The sequence below is a fragment of the Monodon monoceros genome, unplaced genomic scaffold, assembly GCF_005190385.1.
Source record: "Monodon monoceros isolate NGI ecotype Baffin Bay Population unplaced genomic scaffold, NGI_Narwhal_1 Super_Scaffold_11, whole genome shotgun sequence".
NCBI lineage: Eukaryota > Metazoa > Chordata > Mammalia > Artiodactyla > Monodontidae > Monodon > Monodon monoceros.
In genome coordinates, this window is record NW_021703767.1 from 49,329,210 (window position 1) to 49,337,328 (window position 8,119).

At 37.3% G+C, this 8,119-nt stretch overlaps 1 pseudogene; it reads left to right on the forward strand.

Moving 5' to 3' along the window:
* The first annotated feature begins 417 nt into the window (after positions 1-417).
* Positions 418-2,031, forward strand: LOC114890261 (annotated as a pseudogene).
* The last annotated feature ends 6,088 nt before the right edge of the window (positions 2,032-8,119 follow it).

Genomic DNA, 8,119 nt, shown 5'->3' on the forward strand with positions numbered 1-8,119 from the left:
GCAAGATCCTTTTTGACCCACCTCCTAGAGAAATGGAAATAAAAACAAAAATAAACAAATGGTACCTAATGAAACTTCAAAGCTTTTGCACAGCAAAGGAAACCATAAACAAGACGAAAAGACAGGCCTCAGAATGGGATAAAATATTTGCAAATGAAGCAACTGACAAAGGATTAATCTCCAAAATGTACAAGCAGCTCAATAACAAAAAAACAAACAACCCAATCCAAAAATGGGCAGAAGACCTAAATAGACATTTCTCCAAAGAAGATATACAGTTTGCCAACAAGCACATGAAAGAATGCTCAACATCACTAATCATTAGAGAAATGCAAATCAAAACTACAATGAGCTGTTCCTTGCCCCCCACCCTCCCTGTGCTGGGCCCTGGTCTTTCGCGGCTTGTTCCCGGCCGCCATGAGCTTGGAGATGGAGCCGTTGCTCCTGGCCTGGAATTTAGGCACAGGAATTTCCAGCTCTGGGCAGATCTGTGCATGCAGATGCTGGAGAAGTCCCCTTATGACCAGATTGAGCATATTGAGGCACATGGTGAAGTAATTTGTACAAAGTTACAAAGTTGGCAGCCTGGATTTTAAAAGCACGAGCACTAAATGAAGTGGTGTACATAGATGAAATTGACGTAGATCAGGAAGGAATTGCAGAAATGATACTGAACAAAAATACTATTGCTCACATTCCATGTCCTGGAACATCTCTGAAACTCCCTGGAACTAACCAGACAGGAGGGCCTAGTCCAGCTGTCAGGCTAATCTCAAGTTGGAATACCCATTACAGGTTTCCTTAGACCCAGCGCACAAAGTGGAAGGCCAGGAACTATGGAATAGGCCATTAGAACACCCAGCACTGCCTACACAGCTTGCCCTATCACCAGCTCATCTGGAAGATTTTTTAGGCTGGGAATGGCTTCCATGCTTACAAGCCCTGATGGACCTTTTATAAATTTATCTAGACTGAATTTAACAAAGTATGCCCAGAAACCTAAATTGGCAAAGGCTTTGTTTGAGTATATCCTTCATCATGAAAATGATGTTAAGACTGCTGTGGATTTGGCTGCCCTTTCCACAGAGCATTCTCAGTACAAGGACTGGTGATTGGAGAATGTTACTACAGGTTAGGAATGTATCTTGAAGCAGAAAAACAATTTAAATCAGCCCTGAAGCAGCAGGAAATGGTAGATACTTTTCTCTACTTGGCAAAAGTTTACATCTCATTGGATCAACCTGTGACTGCTTTAAATCTTTTCAAACAAGGCTTAGATAAGTTTCCAGGAGAAGTAACCCTACTTTGTGGAATTGCCAGGATCTATGAGGAAATGAACTATATTTTATCAGCCACTGAATACCACAACGAGGTTTTGAAACAGCACAACACTCAGGTGGAAGCCATTGCATGCATTGGAAGCAACCATTTTTATTCTGATCAACCAGAAGTAGCTCTCTGGTTTTACAGGCGATTCCTGCAGATGGGTGTTTATAACTGCCAGCTTTTCAACAACCTGGGGCTCTGTTGCTTCTATGCCCAGCAGTATGATATGACTCTGACTTCATTTGAACATGCCCTTTCTCTGGGTGAAAATGAAGAGGAGGTAGCTGAGGTCTGGCACAACTTGGGACATGTAGCTGTGGGAATAGGAGATACGAATCTGGCCCATCAGTGCTTCAGGCTGGGTCTGGTTAACAACAATAACCATACAGAGACCTACAACAACCTGGCCGTGCTGGAGATGCAGAAGGGCCATGTCGAACACGCAAGAGCACTGCACAGTTGCAAGCTGCTTCATCCTTAGCACCCCACATGTATGAGCTGCATTTTAATTTTGCAACAGTATCTGATAAGATGGGAGATCTACAGAGGAGCTACATTGCTGCTCAGAAGTCTGAAGCAGCATTTCCAGATCACCTGGGCACTTAACACTTTATTAAGCAGTTAAAGCAGCATTTTGCCATGCTCCGAGTTTTCCTCAGACTAAAGATATTCTTATGGAGGGACATTATGCAAGGAAAACAGTAGTGTATATATATGTGTAGTACAAACATGTGATTGATATTAGTGAAGGTGACATAAGGGAAATTAAACCAGGATATTTAAAACTTTATAATAATAACTTTATAAGATAATGTTTTAAAAGAAAGGATTTAAGCATTTGTAAACAGATTATGAAATCTACCACATTATATGGTAGATGTTTGTTTATAATGTTTATAAAACATTTTCATGAATTGACTCAAATTTTATAAATTCACATTTTTAATGTCCTTTATCTGACCACTAGCTATCATGTAGCTTAAAGGGCCTGAAATCTGCCTTTAAAATTGCACTTTTAGGACTAAAAGTGTATATATACTTATCCTTGGTAGAGACTTTAGAGATTAAAAATTGTACTTAAAGCTATTTTTTATCAAAGTCTTTGTGAGACACTCTACTTTTTCTTATATATTATGTTTTAAAATAAATGTGTATAAAACACCAAAAAAAACTTACAATGAGGTATCACCTCATACCAGTCAGAATAGCCATCATCAAAAAATGTACAAACAATAAATGCTGGAGAGGGTGTGGAGAAAAGGGAATCGTCTTGCACTTTTGGTGGGAATGAAAATCGATACAGCCACTATGGAGAACAGTAGGGAGGTTCCTTAAAAAACTAAAAATAGAACTACCATACAACCCAGCAATCCCACTACTGGGCATATGCACTGAGAAGACCATAATTCAAAAAGAGTCATATACCAAAATGTTAATTGCAGCTCTATTTAAAATAGCCAGGACATGGAGGCAACCTAAGTGTCCATCGACAGATGAATGGATAAAGAAGATGTGGCACATATATACAATGGAATATTAGTCAGCCATAAAAAGAAATGAAAATGAGTTATTTGTAGTGAGGTGGCTGGATCTAGAGTCTGTCATACAGAGTGAAGTAAGTCAGAAAGAGAAAAACAAATACCATATGCTAACACATATATATGGAAGCTTAAAAAAAAAAAAAGGGTCTGAAGAACCTAGGAGCAGGACAGGAATAAAGACGCAGACGTAGAGAATGGACTTGAGGACACGGGGAGGGGGAAGCGTAAGCTGGGATAAAGTGCGAGAGTGGCATGGACATATATACACTACCAAATGTAAAATAGCTAGTGGGAAGCAGCCACATAGCACAGGGAGATCAGCTTGGTGTTCTGTGACCACCTAGAGGGGTGGGACAGGGAGGGTGGGAGGGAGACACAAGAGGGAGGAAATATGGGGATATATGCATATGTATAGCTGATTCACTTTATTGTACTCCAATAAAGATGTTAAAAAATATAGGAACTGAAAACAACACATTTAATTTTTTTAACATGTTTATTGGAGTAAAATTGCTTTACAGTGGTGTGTTAGTTTCTGCTTTATAACAAAGTGAATCAGCTATATGTATACATATATCCCCATATCTCTTCCCTCTTGCGTCTCCCTCCCACCCTCCCTGTCCCACCCCTCTAGGTGGTCACAGAACACCAAGCTGATCTCCCTGTGCAGTGCAGCTGCTTCCCACTAGCTATCTTATTTTATATTTTGTAGTGTATATATGTCCATGCCACTCTCTCACTTCGTTCCAGCTTACCCTTCCCCTTCCCTGTGTCCTCAAGTCCATTCTCCATGTCTGCATCTTTATTCCTGTCTTGCCCCTAGGTTCTTCCAAACAATTTTTATTTTTTATTAGATTCCATATATATGTGCTAGCATATGGTATTTGTTTTTCTCTTTCTGACTTACTTCACTCTGTATGACAGACTCTAGGTCCAACCACCTCACTACAAATAACTCAATTTTGTTTTTTTTTATGGCTGAGTAATATTCCATTGTACATATGTGCCACATCTTCTATATCCATTCATCTGTCGATGGACACTTAGGTTGCTTCCATGTCCTGGTTATTGTAAACAGAGCTGCAGTGAACATTGTGGTTCATGACTCATTTTGAATTAGGGTTTTCTCAGGGTATATGCCCAGTAGTGGGATTGCTGGATCATATGGTAGTTCTACTTTCAGTTTTTTAAGGAACCTCCATACTGTTCTCCATAGTGGCTCTATTAATTTACATTCCCACCTACAGTGCAAGAGGGTTCCCTTTTCTCCACACCCTCTCCAGCATTTATTATTTGTAGATTTTTAATGATGACCATTCTGACTAGTGTGAGTGATACTGTAGTTTTGATTTGCATTTCTCTAATGTTTAGTGACGTTGAGCATCTTTTCATGTGTTTGTTGGCAATCTGTATATCTTCTTTGGAGAAATATCTCTTTAGGTCTTCTGCCCATTTTTGGATTGGGTTGTTTGTCTTTTTGATATAGAGCTCCATGTACTGCTTGTAAATTGTGGAGATTAATCCTTTGTCAGTTGTTTCATTTGAAAATATTTTCTCCCATTCTGAGGGTTGTCTTTTGGTGTTGTTTATGGTTTCCTTTGCTGTGCAAAAGCTTTGAAGTTTCGTTAGGTCCCACTTGTTTATTTTTGTTTTTATTTGCAACACTCTAGGAGGTAGGTCAAAAAGGATCTTGCTGTGATTTATATCATAGAGTGTTCTGCCTATGTTTTCCTCTAAGAGTTTGATAGTTTCTGGCCTTAAATTTAGGTCTTTAATCCATTTTGAGTTTATTTTTGTGTATGGTGTTAGGGAGTGTTCTAATTTCATTCTTTTACATGTAGCTGTCAAGTTTTCCCAGGACCACTTATTGAAGAGACTGTCTTTTCTCCTTTGTATATTCTTACCTCCTTTATCAAAATTAAGGTGACCATATGTGCGTGGGTTTATCTCTGGGCTTTCTATCCTGCTCCATTGATCTATATTTCTGCTTTTGTGCCAGTACCATACTGTCTTGCTTACTGTAGCTCTGTAGTATACTCTAAAATCCAGGAACCTGATTCCTCCAGCTCCATTTTTCTTTCTCAAGATTGCTTTGGCTATTCGGGGTCTTTTGTGTTTCCATACAAATTGTGAAATTTGTTGTTCTAGTTCTGTGAAAAATGTCATTGGTAATTTGATAGGGATGTTTTGAATCTGTAGATTGCTTTGGGTAGTATAGTCATTTTCACAATGTTGATTTTCCAATCCAAGTCATGGTATATCTCTCCATCTGTTTTTATCATCTTTAATTTCTTTCATCTGTGTCTTATAGTTTTCTGCATACAGGTCTTTTGTCTCCTTAGGTAGGCTCATTCCTAGGTATTTTATTGTTTTTTTTGCAGTGGTAAATGGGATTGTTTCCTTAATTTCTTTTTCAGATTTTGCATTGTTAGTGTGTAAGAATGCAGGAGGTTTCTGTGCATTAATTTTATATCCTGCTACTTTACCAAATTCATTGATTAGCTCTAGTAGTTTTCTGGTAGCGTTTTTAGGATCTCTATGTGTAGTATCATGTCATCTGCAGTGACAGCTTTACTCCTTTTCTTATTTGGATTATTTTTATTTCTTTTTCTTCTCTGATAGCTGTGGCTAAAACTTCCAAAACTATGTTAAATAAATAATAGTGGTGAGAGCGGACAACCTTGCCTTGTCCTGACCTTAGAAGAAATGGTTTCAGTTTTTCACCACTGACAGTGATGATGGCTGTGGGTTTGTCATATATGGCCTTTATTATGTTGAGGTAAGTTCCCTCTATGCCTACTTTCTTGAGTGTTTTTATCATAAATGGGTGTTGAAATTTGTTGAAAGCTTTTTCTACATCTATTGAGATGATCATATGGTTTTTCTGCTTCAGTTTGTTTATATGGTTTACCACATTGATTGATTTGCCTATATTGAGGAATCCTTGAATTCCTGAGATAAATTGCACTGGATCATGGTGTATGATCCTTTTAATGTGCTGTTGGATTCTGTTTGCTAGTATTTTGTTGAGGATTTTTGTATCTATGTTCATGAGTGATATTGGCCTGTAATTTTCTCTCTTTGTGCCATCTTTGTCTGGTTTTGGTGTCAGAATGATGGTGGCCTCATTGAATGAGTTTGGGAGTGTTCCTCCTTCTGCTGTATTTTGGAAGAGTTTGAGAAGGATAGGTGTTAGGTCTTCTCTAAATGTTTGATAGAATTTGCTTGTGTAGCCATCTCATCCTGGGCTTTTGTTTGTTGGAAGATTTTTAATCACAGTCTCAATTTCAGTGCTTGTGACTGGTCTGTTATATTTTCTATTTCTTCCTTGTTCAGTCTCAGAAGGTTGTGCTTTCTAAGAATTTGTCCATTTCCTCCAGGTCGTCCATTTTATTGGTGTATAGTTGCTTGTAGTAGTCTCTCATGATCCTTTGTATTTCTGCAGTGTCAGTTGTTACTTCTTTTTCATTTCTAATTCTTTTGATTTGAATCATCTCCCTTGTTTTCTTGATGAGTCTGGCTAATGGTTTATCAATTTTCTTTATCTTCTCTAACAGCCAGCTTTTAGTTTTATTGATTTTTGCTATCGTTTCCTTCATTTCTTTTTCATTTATTTCTGATCTGATTTGTATGATTTCTTTCCTTCTGCTAACTTTGGGTTTTCTTTTTTTGTTCTGCTTTCTCTAATTTTTTACGTGTATGGTTAGGTTGTTTATTTGAGATGTTTCTTATTTCTTGAGGTAGGACTGTATTACTCTAAACTTCCCTGTTAGAACTGCTTTTGCTGGATCCCATTGGTTTTGGGTTGTCATGTTTTCATTGTCATTTGTTTCTAGGTATTTTTTGATTTCCTCTTTGAATACTTCAGTGATCTCTTGGTTATTTAGTAGTGTATAGGTTAACCTCCATGTTTTTGTATTTTTTACAGATTTTTCCTGTAATTGGTATCTGGTCTCATAGCATTGTTTTCAGAAAAGATGCTTGATACGATTTCAATTTTCTTAAATGTACCAACGCTTGATTTGTGACCCAAGGTATAATCTATCATGGAAAATGTTCAATGAGCACTTGAGAAGCAAGTGTATTCTGTTGTTTTTGAATGGAATGTCTTTTAAATATCAGTTAAGTCCATCTTGTTTAATGTATCATTTAAAGCTTGTGTTTCCTTATTTATTTTCATTTTGGATGATCTGTCCATTGGTGAAAGTGGGGTGTTAAAGTCCCCTATTATGATTGTGTTACTTTCTATTTCCCCTTTTATGGCTGTTAACATTTGCTTTATGTATTTTAATGCTCCCATATTGAGTGCATAAATTTTTACAACTGTTATGTCTTCTTCGTGGATTGAACCCTTGATCATTATGTCGTGCCCTTCTTTATCTCTTATAATAGTCTTTATTTTAAAGTCTATTTTGTCTGATATGAGAATTGCAACTCCAGCTTTTTTTGATTTCCACTTGCATAGAATATCTTTTCCCATCCCCTCACTTTCAGTCTGTATGTGTCCCAGGGCTGACGTGGGTCTCTTGTAGACAGCATATATATGGGTCTTGTTTTTGTTTCCATTCAGCCAGTCTATGACTTTTGGTTGGAGCATTTAATCCATTTACATTTAAGGTAGTTATTGATATTTATGTTCCTATTACCATTTTCTTAACTTTTTGGGGTTTGTTATTGTAGGTGTTTTCCTTCTCATGTGTTTCCTGCCTAAAGAAGTTCCTTTAGCATTTGTTGTAAAGCTGTTTTGGTGCTGCTGAATTTTCTTAGCTTTTGCTTGTCTGTAAAGTTTTAAATTTCTCCATGAAATCTGGATGAGATCCTTGCTGGATAGAGTAATCTTGGTTGTAGTTTTTTCCCTTTCATCACTTTAAATATGGCCTGCCACTCCTTTCTGGCTTGCAGAGTTTTTGCTGAAAGATCAGCTGTTAACCTAATGGGGATTCTCTTGTATGTTATTTGATGTTTTTCCCTTGCTGCTTTTAATATTTTTTCTTTTATTTAATTTTTGATAGTTTTATTAATATGTGTCTTGTTGTGTTTCTCCTTGGATTTATCCTGTATGTGACTCTCTGTGCTTCCTGCACTTGATTAACTATTTCCTTTTCCATATTAGGGAAGTTTTCAACTATAATCTCTTCAAATACCTTCTTAGTCCCTTTCTTTTTCTCTTCTTCTTCTGGATCCCTTATAATTTGAATATTGGTGCATATAATATTGTTCCAGAGGTCTCTGGGACTGTTCTCAATTCTTTT